Here is a 20,593-nt window from a genome sequence, read left to right as displayed (position 1 = left end):
TTGATTAAGTTTTTAATCTATCAATCAACTACAAACATATATAAAGTCAAAAAAACATCTAAGAAGTTTCTAAGAAGCTTTTCTAAAAGATAATATGAAATTAATATATTTTTATTTAATTCTACCTATTCATATTTTTAGGTAATAATTGTAGTAGATATATATCCATGACGGGCTATTGGAAAGCTATGATGAGTTTAAAAAATATGTAATTATGCTGCACCTTCTAGAATATATAATCGTCTTTCTAAATAAAGTAGATTATTTTTGAACTTAAACTCAGAAGTATTATGAGACTTTGTTACAGATATATATCTATTGTGATTGTTATCTAAGTAATATAAATAAGTAGAAGTATGTAAAAATAGATTAATTTCATAATACCTTCTAAAGAAGCTTCCGAAAAGCTTTCTAGTTGCTATTTTGACTTTATATATATTTGTGATTAATTGATAGGTTAGAAACTTGATCAAGAAGCTAACTATGTGTCACATGTATTGATAGCTTGTAGAACAAGTTAACTATGTGGTGCTGTAATAAGATACAGATAAGATATTTGTACATAGTGATAGATAGTTAGAACCATAGAAGTTTATAGAATTGAAGTTAGATTAGTGGACTAGATAGAATCCACTATAGAACATTCTAGAAAGAATTTAAGATAATTATCTAGGTGGAGTCTACCATTGAACCTTCTAAAAAAAACTTAAAACAATTATCTAAGTGGAATCCATCATCTATAAATATTTTAGAAAGTGCAAGGTAGTAGAACAAAATATAAATAGGACTGGCTAGGGCCTTTTGAGGCATGTGATAAGCTATAGATTTGAATCCTTGTCTTAATAGAATTGGATTTCATAACTTCTTATTTTATTCTATTACGTTCTAGTTTTAGTTGCTAAGTTTAGTCTTCTGTGTTTAATTTTGTTCAGTTCTATTTAACTTTATTTTGGTCTAGTTTGTCCTACCTTGTAATGAGGTTTTATATTATTGTGGATTAGAAGGAGTTGAATACTTGAGATAGAATGGTCCTATTTCATTGGTATCAGAGCGAGTGTTAGATTGTTTTTTGGTAGTGTATCGATAGTCATCATCTAGTCCAAGGTGAGTTTTTGTAGTCACACATAATAGCATTGTCATGATGTAAATATATTCTTGTATGGAAACCTTCATTGACTTATTTTTCTTTGAACTTTTATTAAGTTCTTTTTTTTTTCTTACCAATTTAGTTTTTTTATAGTTTAGAAAAAATTTCCTACTTTCTTCTTTTTTCTTTCTTGAAATTTTGGCTAAATTTTATTTTATCTTTAATCTTAACTTTATCTTTGGTTTAGCCTTGAAACTTTCTTTTATTCTTTTTACTTTCTTTCTAATCTTTGATTTTAATAGATTCAGAGTTATATTTATAGATATAAGAAGAACTTTGACTTTGGGATTTTATTTAGATTTTTATTAAAGATAAATGGGAGTTTGGATAGCATTAGTTGTCTACTATTAATAGTGCTAACTTGGAGGATTAGATTTGATATTTGTTTAACTTTAAACTATTAGTTTTTGACTTAGACTTTGAAGACCTTGGCTGCAACTTCTCTCGCGAGTTCGGAAGCAAGGAAGAAGGATTTTTTTGCAAGTTGAAAAGAAGTATCTAGAAAGAAGAGCTTCTTGGCATGAATTTAGGTGGAAAAAATGCATGAATTAGAGCTTAGATGAAATAATTATGTTTATTTAAACTTAGGCTACTAATTTGATATCTACTGTCACTTTTCCATGAATATTAAGAGTTTTAAGATACTAGCAAGAAATTGGAGAATTGGATTAAAAATATTTAAGTTAAATATTTTATATTCAAAGATTGATAGAATTGAATCTAGAATGAGTAAGATATGGTTGGTTAAAATTAGCAAACTAAAACTAGGATATTGAAGAAATTAGAGAAATAGAGGATTTTGGTTTTAAGCTAGAACTTGAGCCTCAAGACGAATTTGAAACTTATTTTTTGTGTACATATCACTTATGATATAAATAACCTATGTCTAAAATCTCATGTCAATTGAAACTTTGACTTGGGAGAAATAATAAAATTTGTTCTCAAGTGTCTAGTGTTTTGACTTTCAAAGGTACATGCTACAATTTTGGTGATATTAGACAATCAATAATAAATTTGCAACTAAAAATTTGTGTAATGATGATCAAAGTTTTAAATTTTGCACTTCCAAATTTTGAGCTTTATTGAAGGACTGGATCTCGGGATATGAATTTTTAAGTTTCTAGTTTGGTTTTGACTTTCAAAAGTACTTTCTAAGGATTTGGTGATATCAAATGATCAGTAAGAAATTTGTAGCTGAAAATTTGTTTAATTATGTTCAAAAGTGTAATTTCTATATTTCTAAATTTTATGCTTATTTGAATAGCTATATCTTGGATTATGAATTTTTAAGCTTCAAATTTATTGGTTTATTATAAACATAGTTTTGTAAATACTCAAAGGAGAATTTAAGAAGGTTTTGTGCATATTGGACCCAACTTGAATGCAAAGAAGGACCTTGTATCTATCCAAAGCAAACTCTTGCTATCACACCAAGGATCAAACTTGAAGGACAAATCAGGAGATAAGATAGAAGTCGCTACCATTAGTGGTGTCCTTTCAAATCTAATCAAAGAGATAGAATGGAAAGAAGCTACGCATTGAGATGCTTATTTCAAGATGGTTTACCAATTAACTGAAGGTTGGCAATATACAATATCAAGATTATAGTCTTAGTGATGGCTTGTTCTATTTTAAGAAGTGGATTTATATACCCAATAATGCTATACTCTGGACATACATATTTTAAGAGAGACATGACATCCTAATATCTAGACATCTAAGGTGAGAGAAGACTCTGAAATGAGTCTCAAAGACATGATTTTGGATGAGTTTAGATTGTAATGTTCAAGCTTTTGTATGCTCCTATAAGTCATGTCAATGTAATAAAGCATGCAACATAGCATCTTTTAGAGTATTGTAGCCAATTTTGCTATCTACAAAATATTGGGAGCAGGTGACTATGGATCTCATTATGTGTTTGCTGCAAACTCCTTATAATCACATTGTAGTTGCCATCTTTATGGATCGATTCTTGAAGCAACTTCACTTGGATGCGATGCACTTGGATATTGATGCTCCAATACTTGCACAAGTATTCTTTGATACTATCTTTTGTCACCATGGATTATCTCATGTCATCATTTTAGATCGAGATCCATGCTTCACGAGAAATTTTTGGCAAGTCTTGTTCAATTTACTAGACACACAACTTGCCATATCTACAGTCTTCTATCTTCAAATAGATGGACAAATAGAACATGCAAATTGGACCTTAAAAGATATGCTCCAGGTATTTGTGGTGGTTCATCATAATGATTGGGATGAATACTTTATATCATTGGAATTTACTTATAATGATAGTATTGAAGCAAGTATGTCATTCATCATTTTTCTTTAACACTGGTTAGCATCTGATTATGCCAACAACTCTCTATCATCCCATCAATATCAACAATTTAACAACAGAGGAATTTATACAACTTATAACGTCTTTACAAGAGGTACGGCATAGCTTTTTTATCACACAGAATTGATAGAAGCAATATACAGATAACCACTAGCAATATAAGAACTTTTAGAAGGGAGATCAGGTATTATTCTCTAATGCCAACTTGCCACCTGCTACATTAATTGAAATCTATAAAGTAATACCTTGGTGGCTTAGACCTTTTCATATTTTTTTAGTGATTTCTAATGTCACATACTACCTCAAGTTTCTACCACATATTCGGGTCCATCGAGTCTTCTATGTATTGCAATTGAAGGAATTTTATATTAAGCCAAAGTACTTTTCAGATCAACACCAACTACCACCACCACCAATTGTAGTTGATGACCAACAAGAAAATGAAGTAGAGAGCATTTTGGAGCATCGCTATGTTTGTCGTGGTAGTGGACGTCCATAATTTCAGTACAAAGTTCTTTGGAAAGGTTATCCCATCCATAGTGCAATGTGAGAACCTACACAAAATCTCATTCATTGTTAAGAAATAATTTGGAGATACCATTGGAAATGAAATGAGGATGTTCCGCATTAGTGGAGGGAGATCAATTGTAATAAGATATAGATAAGATATTTGTACATAGTAATACATAATAGAAGTTTTTAGAATTGGGATTAGATTAGTGAATTTAATAGAATATTTCATAGAATATTCTAAAAAGAATTTAGGATAATGATCTAGGTGGGGCTTATGATAGAATCTTCTAAAAAAGGCTTAAGGTAGTTATCTAAGTAGGGTCTATCATCTAAGAACATTTTAGAAAGTCCAAGGTGGTAGAATAAAGTATAAATAGCATTAGCTAGGGCCTTTTGAAGCATCTAGTCCTGCATGACATTTCTCTTAATATAATTAGATTTTGTATTTTTATATTTTAATCTATTTTGTTATTTTTTCTTATGATGATTTTTTTATTTTTTATTTTGTCACTTTTCTTTTAATATAAATTTTACAGATTTATGCATCTTTTTTGTATTTATTGCTTTAATAAATTCAGAAGAATTACTCTTAATATTATGAATAAAAAGATCAAAAGACATATTCAATTGAATTTGTTTGAAAAAGGCTAAATCAACAATCAATATTGATTTTATTATTCAAAGATGAAATTACTTTGACTTTAAGATAATTATTCTTTGTTGATCAAAAGCTGTATTTTTTTCTTTGGATATAAGTTAAGAATATTTAGAATGGTCATCTTACAAATCTTGTTGTTTTTGAGTCAATAAGGAATCTTAAAATCAAATCTTGATAAAGTCATGCTTTAATGTACTTGGTGATGATTCAAAACATAAGTTAATATGAAATACTTGAAGTTCTTATCATCTGTATACCTGATGACTAGATTAGAAGCCCCTTCTACATAATGACATCATTCTTGAAATGAATCCATAATTGCAAGAAGCTCTTTGTTGTAGATCTTGTCATTGATCTTGATTGCAAAAAAAATCTTGGAATAGAAAGCTATTATGTGAAGCTTGTTATCTGCTTTCATTTGTGATAACATTACATCAATAGCAAAGTTTAAATTATCTATTTTCATAAAAAAAAAAAATCTTAAAAAAATCAATACAATATAAGATTGATACAAAAATGAATATTATCTTTAACGCTTCAAAAGATGTTTTGACTTCTTTACTCCACTCAAGCTTGTCTTTACAAATCAAACGTATAAGAAAAGCCACAATTTGAGAATTTTTAGATGTAGATCTGATAATAATTGGAATATTTTAAAAAATATTGTACATATTTAATTGTTTTTGGAATCTTCTAATCTATGATAGTTTGGACCTTTTTAAGATCCATCATTAGGCCATTATTTAAAATAAAATATCTTACAAAGTCAACTTGAGTAGTTTAAAATATATATTTTTTTAATTTGAAGTATAATCTTACATCTCTCAATTTTTTGTAATGTATGAAAAATATAAAGTTTATGTTCTTTTGTATTCTTAGGATAGATTAAAATGTCATCTAAATAATAAAAAATAAATTCATAAAGAAACTCATGAAAGACATTATTTATTAGATGTTGAAAAGAAACTAATACATTTGTGACTCCAAAAGACATGACATAATATTTAAAATATTTATACTTAGTTTAAAATGTAAATTTCCATTCATTTATTTTTTTGATACATATTAGGTTGTATACTCCTTATAGATCTATTTTTGTATAGATCTTTGGTTGATTGAATTGATCAAGAAGTTCCAAAATCCAAGATAGAAGATATTTATTTTTGATGGTGATCTTGTTGAATCATTGATAGTTTATATACATTTACAAAGATTTATCTTTTTTCTTCATAAACAAGATAGGAGCCTTGACTAGAGATTTAGAATGGCATATGAAGTTCTTAACTAAGTGTTAGTAGCTAAATCAACTCACTTATATGTTTAGTACAAAAAATATACTTATTGTGCTTAAAATCACAAATGTAGTAAGTTAGTAGTAGAAATTTTAGAAAAAAAATTAAAAAATAGATTACTAATAGCATATATGTAGCTTAGGATAGAATTTATTAAGATAAATTTCTAATATGAATAGACTCTTTTTCTAAGTTAACTAAGACTAAATGATAGTCTAATAGAAATAACTTGGATTGTTGTAGATTCTCTATTAAGATAGGAAGTTAAGAAAGAATGATTGATTAAAAATATTATTTCTTAATATATATAATAAATTAGAAGGATAAAATCAAAAAAGTAGAAAAAAGAAAAAATATGAAAGAGAAGAGGAGGAAAGAAAAGAAAAGAAAAAGAAAAGGAGAAGAAATGAAAAAGAAAAAAAGGAAGAAGAACTTGATGGGAAGGGTGAGAGGTTGCCTCCAAACCCCTGCAGCCTCTTCACCGATAGGGGTCCGGGTCGCCCTCATTCAGGTAGAGCTCCGAAATTGGTGGTAGGAGGCGTTGGTTTTCCCTTGAATTTTTTTCTACGTTGTTCCGTGAAGTTGCTGCATTGTATCATTGCTCCTGTGGGTACTGTGGCTGGAGCGGTTTGGCGTTGTGGTGGTCGAATTGAGCGGCTGAGACGTGAGTGTGTGCGACGGAGGCTCGGCGGCTCCGTTTTTTTTCCTGCTAGGGTACTGTGGTGCAGCACCTTGTTGGTTTTCTTTCGTGTTCAATCTGCACACGGATGTGCGGCACTCGAATGGAAGAAGTCATTCTTCCTGTGATCAGCAAAGCATCGACGACGATAGCGCTCTACGTGCAGGGATTGGCGATGGCGTCGAAGGCCCTTTTTGGTTCCGAGTATGTGTAGAGCTCCGAGTTTTAGGAAAGTGGACGCAGAGTCTTATGTTTCTGTTTTTTTTTTTTTTTTTTTTTTTTTGTTTGTTGTGTCTGCACTGGTGCATCGGCTGCACAATGCTCTCAAGTGGCGGTTTTTATCTTGTTTTATTCAAAGTAGGCGTTAGCGGCAATGTGATCAGCAGTGTTGGTGTGATCGGCGAGAACGCGGACGACTCCAGCGTCGGTTGTGTTGTTGACAAAGTGGGGCCTCGTGATTGCACGCCACATTCAGATGCTCTGGACATTTTGCGCTTGCGTGCACTCTGGTGATCAGTGGACCTGAAGGTTTTCCTTTGCAGCACGTAGTCGGTGCTTGGAATGTGGCAGAATCAACGTACCAATTGAGTGGAGTAAAACTGCTGAAGAGTTTAAACTTTATTCGACACAACCACGTGGTGCTGATTCCAACAAAGATTGGTTGAAATTGGCTCAAAACCTGCATAAAGGGCGAGGATATCGAGTGGAAAAATAATCCAGCGAGGAGTCCTAAGATGTGATTTTTTTGCGAGTCGATTGGCCGGAATAGGTTAATAAAGAAGGAAGGTGGCAACGGTGGGAGTCGAGTGAAGGTGGAATCAATAGAATCCTCAACCGAACTGTCGTTGATATAAAACGGCTAGTGGCTCGCTGCGGTAATGATCTTAGGAAGGGGTGTTGAGATTGATGCGAAAGGAAGAAAGGCCATCGGACAGTTGAAGAAGACGTACTACTTGGCGGACAGCAGCTTGTAGCCTCGCTGTTGCAGCCTATATTTTCCTGGTCGTGTTGTGGCTGTTCGGACTGAAACCTTCTTGGAGTTGGCATCAACTTCTAGGGTGAGCTTCCGACCGGATGAACATTTAGATTTTGATTTGGTTGAATTTCAAGAATTAGAACAAGCTATGTTAAATTGGGATGAAGTAAGGTTAGGATTTGAATAGGGTAGAGTTTGAACAAGTTAGGGTTAAAATAAATTAGGATTTGAATAAATGGATGTTGATGAAGTTCAATTAAGAATGAATTTTTAACCATGGATGAAGTTAGCAGATGAAATATTATTCAAGGATGAATCTTAATTAAATAGGAATTAAAATAAGATAATAAATAAAATAAAATAAAATAAAGTAAAACTGAAAATCATATTAATAAGGAGTTTTAATTGCATAGAATATTCAAGTAACTTATTAATTGTAAGTGTAAGTTGATAATAGAGTTTTGGATTCATTATTTGGATTATTAAAGAAGAGTAAAGAGTGCATTGATTACGATTTAATAATAACTATAACTTCTAAAAATTACTTAATCAATTCACTTACTGTGAACTAAAATAAATTTCTAATTGGTGGAGGTTTATTTTAGTTGACACTAAGTTCTCATCTATGTATTCATTGAATGTGGTTAACTTGTTTTGTGATAAGTTATAGATTGATTTAAATGGTAATTGAGTTCTTTCTTGAAAATTGATGGAACAATCATAGGGACAATGCTTTAAAAGAAGATTTATATTTTTTTCAAAAATATCTTAATAATCTTGGTATTGGTTTGAAATTCCACTTAAAAAAAAATCCATTGAAAATAGATGTGGTATATATAACAAAAGATAATCTTTCTTTTATAGCTATATAAAAGCATTTACATTTATAAGTAAGAGTTTGAAAGTATTGGATTTATAGATTTCTATTGAATTAATAAAATCTTGGACTAAATTATAAAAAAATCAAGATTATAAGAAATCTAATCTATTTAAAGATTATACCTTTTGAGCCATGATAATCCTACAATAATTAGATTAGAAAGAGATCTAATGACATTAAGTATTATTAAATGTGAACTAAAATAAACCTCTACTAGTTTGAAGTTTATTCTAGTTCATAAGTAAATTAATTGTGTAAAATTTAGAAGTTATAGCTATTATTTAAATTTTAATCAATTCATTATTTACTCTTTTTAATTCATCTAAATAATTAAGAAAAACTTCTATGACTATTTCACATTTATAATAGCAAATTATTAAAAAATAATTTAATATCTTAAGATTTTTTTCATTGATTTATTTACTTATTATTATTATTATTATTATTATTATTATTTTATTTTTGTTAATGGTTGAATTTCATTGGATCTAAAACTTGTATGAGTCAAATCTAGATCCGCCACACGCTGCTTAATTAATCCACTCATAAAAAATATTGTTATTCTTCATGACTTGAATCATTATAAAGATCTATCCCATTGCTATGTTGATCAATCTTCAGTAATTCAAGCTCAATACCGAATCAACATGCTTTCTATCATGTAGCTTTTTTCATTATTGTAGTATTCAAATTTTGCCTCATATTCATATATCTGTATGCAATTTGTCATAAGTAACAATAATACAATATAATTTCCATATTACACTCTACCTACTTATATAAATCTTACCACCAATCTAATTCAAATTGTCTAAGTTTGCTACAAAAAACCAACATCAATTTCAAAATTCTATTATGAATTCAACATAGATTGTGATATCACTATTAAATGTTGATGTCTACTACTTCACTTAATAGCTTACTATAGATGAAGATAGCTAAATTTCTTCTCTATGTTCTAATTTGCACTTTACTTGCTAAAGCTAGATATATTACACATGCACAATATGCCTCATCGACAATGATTCACAGTTGTTTAAATTCAAAACATTCTTTAACCTTCAATATTTAATTCAAAAATCTTCTTGACTTTTGTTGCCACTTCTTTAAACCAACAATGTAGAAGATTGCAGTTAGCATATCCATGCTTATTCACCAACACATTGACAAGGGCTTAAAAAAGATACTTGTAGTATACTGCATTAGTTCTATCAATGCTCCTACAACAATTAAAAACCATCAATATATAAATATATATATATATATATTTATATATATATATATATATATATAACTTAAATCAAGTCAATCACCACCAAGACTTGCGAGGTCTGTTGATACTACTCTAGCACCTTTGCACAATTAACTAGACTAAATAATTAAGTCATTGTCATCTTTGGTAATTTGCTCTGCCATTGCACTAGGGATTCATGACCAACCACATTGTGCGCGGAATACTTCAACATTAATGTTTTGCCTAAGTGGTACTAAGACCTCTAAGATAGATTAAAGAAAAAACTCTCCAAAATGGTATGCAAAGCAATCTCTATACAACACTTATAGCCATTGACTAATGATATTAAGTGAATAAATTGACCTTGACTACATGACACTATAATTCTCAATAATGTAATGCAAACAACAATTACCACCATTGGATTGAAATTTCTCAATTGCAAATCATAGCCTGATAACAATGGATTTAAGAGGAAATCAACAACAATCCGCTGCATATATTGCCCAAATCAAATAGAAAGAAAAATAAATACCGTCGCCAAGTTTCTTGATGTTGAAGCTTTTGACCACAATACAATGAAACCACTCTAAAATTGCTAGCAACTTGCAACCGTAATATTGCCACCTTTGAAGTCAGTATCATTTCGTCCTTGTCTACGAACAATGGATTAGAAATGCAAAGAGAACTGCTAATTTCAAATCCTAGCTTTGCTCCTAATAGATTATTGTCACTCTAGACTTCAATAATAATGTTGTTGTCACCACAATAATTAGAATGAAGGTCCCATTGTGCCCATTGTACCCAACTTTTGGATAATAAAAAAATAATAATAGAAAAAATAAAATAAAATATGGCTTTTTCTTACAACCACACATATCCTCGTAGAAAAAATGATGTCCACAGCTCTGCCTACGTTAAAGCTCTCTCTTCACACAAAAAAACAAAAAAAAACAAACAAAAAAAAAAAAAACACAATAACAATAAGAGAAATCCTAGGCAGCCCAAATCTTTATTGAGCAAGAAGCTACTACCATTCACAAGCAACTTCTTATTACTTTGATTTTTTTTTCTATTTTAATTATTTTTTTATTTAATCTATTCTATTTTAATTAATTAAATTATTAATATATATATATATATGTTTTATTATTATAATTTTTTATTAGATATTTTGTATCAAGAATTCTATTTCTAATCTAATTTAAATATTTTAATGATAATAAAAAATACTACTATAAAATCAAAGATTTATATTAGCTAAGTTGAAGAAAAACTATCTATTTTGGAGTTCTTTCTTAAAGAAATTCTATAAGAGATCCATTTTGGCTATTGACATTCTATAAGTTCTTATTTATGTCAAAATTCCTATATTAATTCTCTAAACTAATGATTTAAAGACCATAAGTTCACTTTTTGTACTAAAACTTAATAATGAGTTAATTTTGTGACTCATACTAAGCTATTATAATCTTTAGTTGCTACATCTAAAAGAATTATTTCATGCATATCATCTCTAAAGGACAAAAAATGACCATTTATGACTTCTACGTGCATGAGGTTATTTTTCTTGATTAAAGATATTTCTTATTTTTAACAAATGATTTATCTATAAAAAAAAAGTTGAGACTTTTGAATCTAAGAAGGCAAAAACTTTGTGATTTTTTTGTCTTAAAAAAACTTCTATTGTAAATCAAGGTGAAGGATTTGAAGAAAGAATAAGACTTTTATTAGGTATTATGCAAGATTTTGATTACATGGTTCCTATTATAATTAAAAAAAATCGTTTTTCAAGACATTGTCTTCTTTGATAACTATGCTCTTTATTTTGTAATTACAATTAAATCTTTATTTTTAGTATTTTTCAAAGAATCAGTTATTGCATGCAATAGCTTGTGTAATAAATTGCTCTAATGATTCTATTCTTAGTATTATCAATAATAAATCTATTTGACCTAAGATAGAATTTATTAAGCCAATTTTTAAGATAAATATACTTTTTTTAAAAAATTAGCTAATACTAGATGATGGTCCAATAGGAATAGTGTGGATTGTTGTGATTCTTAATTAAGATAGAAGGCTAAGAAAGAATAATTGATTCAAATCAAGTCAAAAGAAAAGAAAAGAATTATTTTATTAGTAATTTTTAACATATATATATATATATATATATATATAATTTAGAAAGAAAAAATCAAAAGAGTAGAAAAAGAAATAATATGGAAGAAAAGGAGAGAAGAAGAATAGAGAAGAAGAGAAGGAAAAAAGAAGAAGAGGAAGAAAGAGGGAAGCAGAAAAGAAAACATCAAAAAAGAAAACAAGATAAAGAAAAAATATAATCTTTCCGGCTGGATGGATGCCGGTCGGATTCCTTGGAGGAATCCGATGGGATATGGGGTAGTTCTTGTCTCCTGCCGCCATCTTTCTTCTTTCTCTCTCTTGTGTTTTTTTTTTTTTTTTTTTTTTTTTTTAAATTGTTTTGTTTTTCGATGAGAGAGCTCCGAGAATTTCGGTGCGTCTCACTCATTCTTGTGTGTGTCACGATTGTTCTTCTTCATACCCTAGAGGTGCTGCGGTGCAGCATCCTCTATTTTTGTTCTGTGATCAGCGTAGTGCTAGAAATTGAAGGTTATGTGTTTTTTTGTTTTGGTGTGTTCTTCTGAACATCCAACTGCGAGATTGTTCAAGTAGTTGAAGCGTGCTGCGGTTAGAATGGTTTACTACTAGTAGCGATTTTAAGTGGCTGAGCAACGGTTGCTTGTGCAATGCGATGCTGCTAGAGCATGGAGGAGTCTGATTTTTTTCTTTGATTTTGTCTACACTGTGGTGCAGCAGCCCAATTTTCTGTCCGTTTTGTTATGCGCTGCGGTGCAGTAGTCTAGCTCTCTCTTTCATGTTTTTTTGTTTTTCCGGTTATCAGAGCTCCAAATTTGTGGAGCTGCACTCCCGTGTTTTCTTCCCTTCTACGTGCGGAGAAGCTCCATTGGGGTGGGCTTTGGCAAGATTGCTGCTCAATGGAGCAATACTGGAGGCGAGGCACTAGACTCGATCTTTTTGTTCCTATGCCATTGGTGGTGTACTTAGCATGGTAAAGACCCCCAAAATTTTGATTACTGCATCCTCTTACTCAGCGGCGACTGGGTTCTTCGTTGGTTGTTCTCCCTGTGGTCTTTGGTTGTTAGAGTTTTCACATTGAAAGAGCACCAAGTCGCCAAGTAGTGCGGCTGAGTCTAGCATTGAAGGAGTTGTGTTGCTGGAGGACAGTTTGATCTTTCTATATAGGTGTGGCAAAAGCAGTGCAGGTGCTTTCTGTTCTTTCCCTTGTTGTATTCTGGTTGTATGCATTTTGATGGCGAAAGAGGATGTTGTGGTCAAGAGTGCAACGGGAATTGAGGGCTCCAATTTGTGATTTGTTGGCGGTGATTGGAGGGCTGCATGGGTGACATTGTGGTGCAGCGTCACCGAGTTGATGCCCAATCCTATCAGTATTGGTGTTGTCGGCAATGTCGATTGACAAGAGCACCATTGTAAATTCCTTGTTCCGGTTCTTCTTGAGTGGCGGTCTGAAGGCTAATGCGGCAGTTGCTAGGGGAGGATTGATGCCATATTGTTGGCGCTATGGTAGAACTGCAGCAAAGCTCTTGTGCCATTCTAGGCTCTTCCTTTGATTATTGTACTTTACTTTGGCATTGGCGAGGGGATTGTCAACGACCATTGGTTATGGCGGCACTCTGCTGATGATTCTTACTCTAATTAATAGAGAAAGTAATCAATAGATCGGCGGGTAGTCCACAGTACTGTTGTGTCGTAATCAGCGGATACAACACAGCGGATTGGTGTAATTGACGTTACAAGTAGGAATTAATAATTAGATGAATGGAATTTAGCATATAGTATCGGCCCTTGTAGCGGTACCGAGCAAAAGGCTGCAACCGTGCTATTTGCTTTTGTCTACCACCGGAGTGCAAGGCGGTGGAGATTGACATCATTACCAACAAACTGAAGAGCAGATTGGTGGGTGGGTTTTGAACTGGAGCAGTCGGAACTCGTTGTTGAAGCTCTCTTTGTGGGTCAAATCCAAAAGGAGCCAGTGCTGTGTTGGAGACAATAGCAGGGGGCAGTAATTGTGACAGGCTTCATCGACACTCCTACAAGTAAGAGTTCCAAGGTGAATAGACTATATAGATGAATGATCATTGGATGAACCATGGTAGGATGAATTAGGGCTGAAGAGACAAGCGATTATGGTTGAATTAGGTTAATAGATGAACAATTGAATATTGGATGAATTTATTAATCAAAGATGAGTATTAAGCTTGGATGATAATTTATTTGTAGATGAGAAGTCATTTATAAATGATAACTTATATTTGGATGAATTTTGGTTAATGGATGAATTTTAATTATAAAATAAAATAAAATAAAACAAAAAAAAATGAAATTAAAAATAAAAATAAAGAATATTTTGGCATGCATGTTATGAATAAATTACTGTAGTGTACGTAAGTTAATGATAGAGGTTTTGTTTAATGACTTAGATGGTTTTAAGAAGATTAATGAGTGATATAATTGAGAATTAAAAATTACTTACAATTTATGAATTTATTTATTGTGAACTAGAATAAATTTTTAAAGAGGGTGCTTGACTACTTGAATGTTTGAAAGAGTTTTAAGTGTGATAAAATTTCAATTGAACAAGGGTTAAAATTTCTAAGAATTAAATAGTTAGTTATTTTTTGTGAATTAGAATAAACTTCCAATTAGTAGAGGTTTATTTTAGCTCACACTCCTAAATAGAAGTATAGATATGAATCCAAATTGAGTAAATCCATCAGGGTATTAAGAAGAATGCAACCTTAGAAAGAACTTCATTTTTTGTAGAAATCTTTGAAACTTTGATCTTGTTTTATCAAACTTCTTTGGCATATTAATCTTTGTCTTCCTCATACTTGTAGAAACAAGGCTTTTGGCATTCAATTATAAATTTAATCTACTTGATTTTCTCAATTGCACAATTTCTTGATATAGAATATAAACTTTATTGTTGACTTCTTCCATAGGCATAGAAATAATACCTCCATGGTTCATATAAAAAATACGTGAGATTTCAACTCTAAGAATATTGATAAGCTTATGAAGATTTGTGATAATTATAAATCTATTTTTATTTTTGCCATGAATAATATTTATAATTTTTTCTTCCTTAGACAACTCAAATAAATTTCCAAGTCAAATTAAAAGAAGATAATTTACAACTTCCAATACAATATGATTTTTTTTTACAAAGAAAGGTAGTTTATTTATTTTAAAAAAAAGTATTTTAAAAATTCAAAATTAATGTAAAAGTAGGTAGTCTACAACCTTCAATATACAACAGTAGAAGTAAAATAATTAATTCACTTCTAAAACAAATCAAGAACAATAAGTTAACACTCTTGTCAAATTCTCAAGATGACAAGGACAAGAATATGATAAAGATAAATAAACAAGTGAGACTTCTCTCAAAGAAAGATGACAAGATAGAAATAACTTGATATGTATATTAAGAAAGAAACTGGAATGGCTTTTGCCAAAAGCCAAAAAAACTAGAGACCCTTGAAACTAGACTAGAAGCAAGAAAGAAGTTCACAAGAGTGAAGAAGGCTTCACTCTTGTCTCTATATATACTATCTTACTAGGGGCTACGTGGCGACGTTCTATAGGACTTCTAATATGTGTTGACTTTGTAGGATACATGCCTTGACTTATAAGGCAAGTTTTTCTACGTGTGGGCCACATAGTTAGCTAGGTGTTCAAGCTAATAACATGTGTGGTACATGGTCAACTTGTTGACCACGTTTCTAATCCCAAAAAGTCAATTAAAGACACCTATAAAGTCAAAGCAATGTCTATGAAGCTTCTAAGAAGCTATCATACCAAATACTATAGAATTAACTTACTTTTATCTACTTTTACTTACTTCTATCTATTTATACATGAAATTACTGGCTTACATGCATATGTCTGTGATATTACTCCCCCTTCTAGGGATGAGTTCCATGAGCAGCGGTAATCATATGTTGAAGAAATCTATGATGCGACAAATTGTATTCGCTACATGCTCTGATCTTTGTTCTCTTCGAAGATGATTGATAGCGCCTCTCAACCATCGATAGTGTCACATACCAAGGTGGGAAGACTACCCAATTATTTGATCATTGTTGAGGCCTTTATAACTTCCTTCGAATAACACATTTGGAACACCATCAGGAGTTGTTCCTACCTCTAGTAAAATCACCAAACATCAGGAGTCCCTTCCAAGTTCGTGATACCAAACGTGTTATATTTTGCGATCTATTCAATGAAGAACATGTCGTTCTTGAAGTTCTTCATCTCGATTGGATCATCTTGAAGGTTGTGATAATTGTAATGTCTCATCCGACAAGTCAGCAAACGAAGGCTCTTGAGTCAAATCGGTTGATTGTTGGTTCTCCATCTCCTAAGCGTCACAACTACAAAGAAGCTACAAATAAGGATTGGAAGTAGAATGTTATCTTGCCTAGATGTTGTTTCTTTTATAAAGAAGGTTTTCATCTTGTTTTTGATGGATGTCGTCGATAAAAAGCCTCCACCACCTTTGCTACATTTGCAAGATTCTTTATTGGCTCCCATGTGCATTTATTAATATCATATCCACACCAATGGACAAGATATTCCAATTTATTTTGGCGTTGCCTTGAATCTAAGACTTCTTCCACTTCAAACTCTTTATTATTGTCCACTTTTATAGGAGGAGGTGGAGCTTGTCTTCTTCTTCGTATGTCCACTATCTTGTATGGTTCAAGAAGAGACACATGAAATATTGGGTGGATTTTTATTGACTTTCGTAGATGTAAACGATATGCAATTGGATTGATTTGTACAGAAATAAAAAATGGTCCGAGCCTTCGATAGTCTTGACAAGGTCACAAGCCTTTGACAAGGTCTTGATATTGCGACGAAGTAACCATATCTTATCACCGATGTGGAATGGTGGTTGTTCCTTTCGATAGACATTCACATTGACCTTTAGTTGTTCTTCAGTTTCTTTTAATTGCGCCTTCATCGTTGTATATAGCTTTGACAAATGAATTGCCAATTCTTTCGCAGCAGGATTATCAACTTTTGAAAAGTCAAAAGTATCAAGTCATGGATGATAACCATAATTGGCAAAGAAAGATGTTTGTTTTGTAGAAGAATGTATTGTGTTATTGTAAGCAAACTCTGCCAATGGCAAAAGAGTTGTCCAATCATCTTGTTGGTAGTTAATGATACATCTTAAATATTACTCTAAAACTTGATTAATACGCTCTGTTTGTCCATCAGTTTGAAGATAGAATGATGAAGATAGTTTTATATCCACTTTTAGAATCTTGAAAAGAGTCCACCAAAATCTTGATACAAATTGAGTTCTCCTATTTGATATAATATCCTTGAATAATCGATGATAGCGATAGATATTGTCAAGAAAGAGCTTAGTTGTTTCTTCACCTATGATAGTTTTTATACATGGTACAAAATGTGCCATCTTGGTAAAAAAATCTACTATCACGAATATAGAGTCATAAGAATATGAGATTGGAAGATCCGTGATGAAATCCATAGAAATAGAAGACCATGGTTGTTTTGGAATAGGTAATGGCTGAAGAAGTCCTTAAGGTTGATGATGAGGAGTTTTTGATCTCGAGCAAATATCATAAGATTGTACAAAATCTTTGACTCCTTTCCACATTTGTAGCCACCAAAAGTCCCTAGATATTAGTTCTAAAGTTTTATTGTACCCAAAATGTCCTACTGTTGGAAAGTCATGATGAGCTTGAAGAATACGTAATTGAGCTTCACCTTCTGGAACATATAGGCATCCTTCAAAATATAGTAGATTCTTCTTGAATTCAAACTTGGAAGTATCATGAGACTTTGAAGGATTTTCTTTAATATCACAAATAAGAAGATCAGAAGACATACTTAACTGAACTTGCTTAATGAAAGTTGAATCAATAGTTAGTGTTGATTTCATTGCTCGAAGATGAAGATGCTCTAGCTTCAAGAGAATTATTTGTTATTGATCAAAAGCAGCATCTCCTTCCCTTGGTGCAAGGTAAGATCGTCTAGAGAGTGCATCTGATAAACCTTGTTGTTTTCCTACTCGATAAGTGATCTTGAATTTGAATCTTGACAAAGACATATTCCAACAGGCTTGGCGACGATCCAAAACACGTGCTGACATTAAATATTTAAGGTTCTTGTGATCCGTATATATTGTGACTGGGCTAGAAGCACCTTCTAGATAATGGTGCCATTCTTCAAACAAATCCACGATTGCAAGAAGTTTATTATCTTGGATCTTGTAGTTGATCTCGATTGTCAAAAAATTTTAGAAATAAAAGGCTATTGGGTGAAGTTTATCATCTGTTTCTATTTGAGACAATATGACACTCAAAACAAAGGCTGATGCATTTGTTTCAATAAAAAATGGCTTAAAAAAATGAATATGATACAAGATTGGTGTAGAAACAAACGTTGTCTTGAAAGCTTCAAATGCTACTTCTACTTCTTGATTCCATTGAAGTTTGTCTTTGCAAGTCAAACATGTAAGTAGAGATGCAACTTGAGAGAAGTCTTTGATGAAGATTTGATAATAGTTGACAAATCCCAAAAGCATTGGACATCTCTTACCATTTTTGGGATCTTCCAATCCATAATAGTTTGAGCTTTTTTAGGATCCATCATAAGTCCATCATTTGAAATAATGTATCTTAAGAAGTCGACTTGAGTAGTGTAAAATATACACTTTTCTATCTTGGCATAGAATCGTGCATCTCTTAGTTTTTGTAATACTTGGCGAACATGAAGTTCATGTTCTTCTGAGTTCTTAGAATAGATTAAGATGTTGTCTTGGTAACAGAAAATAAAATCATCTAAAAACTCCCAGAAGACATTATTCATTAAATATTGGAATGCTGCTGGTAAATTTGTAAGTCCAAAAGGCATGACATTGTATTCAAAATGTCCATACCTTATTCAAAACGTAGTCTTCCATTCATCTCCTTCTTTGATGTATACTAGATTTTATGCTCTTCATAGATCTATTTTTGTATAGATCTTAGCTTGATTCAATTGATCAAAGAATCCAAATATCAATGATAGTGGGTACCTATTTTTTATAGTGATTTTGTTGAGTCTTTGATAATCAACACACATCTGCAATGATCCATCTTTTTTCTTCACAAATAAAATTGGAGCTCCTATTGGAGATTTGAAATGGCGTATAAAATTCTTGGCCAAATTCTCTTCAATATACTCCTTGAGTTCAGCCAACTCATTTTGAGATAAATTGTAGATTGGTCCAAATGGCGATTGTGCTCCTTCTTGAAGGTCAATTGAGCAGTCATAGGAACGATGTTCCGGAAGAGTATCTCCATTCTTTTTTTCAAATACATCTTAAAAATCATGATATTGGCTTGGAATGCTACTTGAAGTCTTTCCACTAGTAAAAACAAGTGTGGCATAAATGACATAAGGTGATCCTTCTTTTATAGCATGCAAGAAAGTACTTACACCTATAAATATAGGTTTAATTATACTAGACTTATGACTTTTTAGTTGAGTAACTACACTCTTAGTTATACTTTCAAAAAAGTCAAGACTACAAGAAGTCAAATCTATTTTAGGATTATTTTTTTCTAACCATGATAAACCTAAAATGATTGGATTAAAAGGAGATCTAATGATATTAAATATTACAAAGCTACTATGACCATTAGTTTCTTTTTCTATATGAAGGGTTTCATGAATAACATCTCCTGAAGATAATTGATGACTACCTATGATTTCTACATGAACAGGTTTAGTTTTCTTTACTAAAAATATGCTATATCTTTTAGCAAATTTTTCATGTAAGAAACATGTTGAGGCTCTTGAATCTAACAAGGCAGAGGCTTTGAGATGTTTAGGTCCTAGAATAACATTTATTGTAAAACATGGAGAGGGTTCTGAGGAGAGGATAGGACCTTCACTAGGCGTTGTACAAGGTTCTAGCCGCACGGTCCCTATTGTAGCTGGACAAATTTGTTTTCTGACATACACTCTCCTTTGATCGCCATACTCCTTATTTTATGCTTGCGTCACTTCTTTGGGCAATGTTGAGCACTGTGCTTAGATTCTCCACAATATAAGCACAATCCTTCTTCATGATGATAAGTCTTTTTTTGCTCAGTAAGAGATTTGAAATATACTTCATCAATTTGCATATCATATATCTCTGAATGTATATGTTGAAGAGATGTTGGTGTTGCTATTGAATTATAGTAACATTGAGGTCCACTTGTATGGTTCTCACATCCGAATTCAAAAAGGCAATTGTCACATTTCAGAGCAAAGTCAATTGCTTGACTCAATGTTTGAGGATCAGGTAAGTTGAGAATTAATTTTTTTACTTCATATTGTAATCTATAGAGAAATTGGCTAATAAGTGCAGCATCATCCCACTTGATATCAATTACAAGTTGTCAAAATTGTGAAGCATACAACATTACTGATCAATTGCCTTGTTGCAAAATACAGATCTTATTGGTTGCAACACGAATTGTATCATGTTCTCCATACATGGATCGAAACTTCGCCAAAAAAGCCTCTAGATTATCCAATATTGGATCTCGTCGTTCAAAAAAAGATGAAAACCATGATAATGCTGAACTTGAAAGAAGCGTACCAATGAATTTAACTTATAATCCTAGAGTTGGATAACTTTGGAGTTGAAGTTCAATCACAAATTGTACTTGATTGATAAATACTCTTAACTTTGATCTAGTGCCATCAAACTTCTCGGGAAGGGCAATCCTTGGTTCAC

The sequence above is a fragment of the Physcomitrium patens genome, chromosome 7 (genome assembly GCF_059467195.1).
Source record: "Physcomitrium patens ecotype Gransden chromosome 7, ASM5946719v1, whole genome shotgun sequence".
In the NCBI taxonomy this organism is placed as follows: Eukaryota; Viridiplantae; Streptophyta; class Bryopsida; order Funariales; family Funariaceae; genus Physcomitrium; species Physcomitrium patens.
The sequence above is the reverse complement of the archived record's forward strand: the minus strand, read 5'-3'. Positions refer to the sequence as shown.